Source organism: Perognathus longimembris, chromosome 27 (assembly GCF_023159225.1).
Source record: "Perognathus longimembris pacificus isolate PPM17 chromosome 27, ASM2315922v1, whole genome shotgun sequence".
Taxonomy (NCBI): Eukaryota; Metazoa; Chordata; class Mammalia; order Rodentia; family Heteromyidae; genus Perognathus; species Perognathus longimembris.
In genome coordinates, this window is record NC_063187.1 from 2495199 (window position 1) to 2495641 (window position 443).

Sequence of the window (443 nt, forward strand, 5' to 3'; positions counted from 1 at the left end):
AGGTGCCGGCTGGCTTCTTTTGCCGCCCCCCCTCTCTTCCACTCTTGAGTGAGTGTGTGTGCGCGCGCGCGCGTGTGTGGTGTGCGTGTGCCAATGTGTGTGTGTGTGTGCCAATGTGCGCGTGTGCGCGCGCGGTGGCCCTCGCTCTGCCCCCGGCTCCGATCGCTCTCTCCTCTCTCTCTCCTCTCCTCTCTCTCTCTCTCTCTCTCTCTCTCTCTCTCTCTCTCTCTCTCTCTCTCTCTCAAGGACGAGGTGAATTCCCTTTGCTGGTCATGAGGCCGCTTCACACACACACACACACACACACACACACACACCACCACGCACCCGCAGCACACACACCACGCCAGTGCAAATAACCAAAAGGCGAAAAACAACAAGAAGACGACGTGGGAACAATGGGGGAGGCGAGGTCAGCGCGGCCCCGCCCCGCCCGCCCTGGG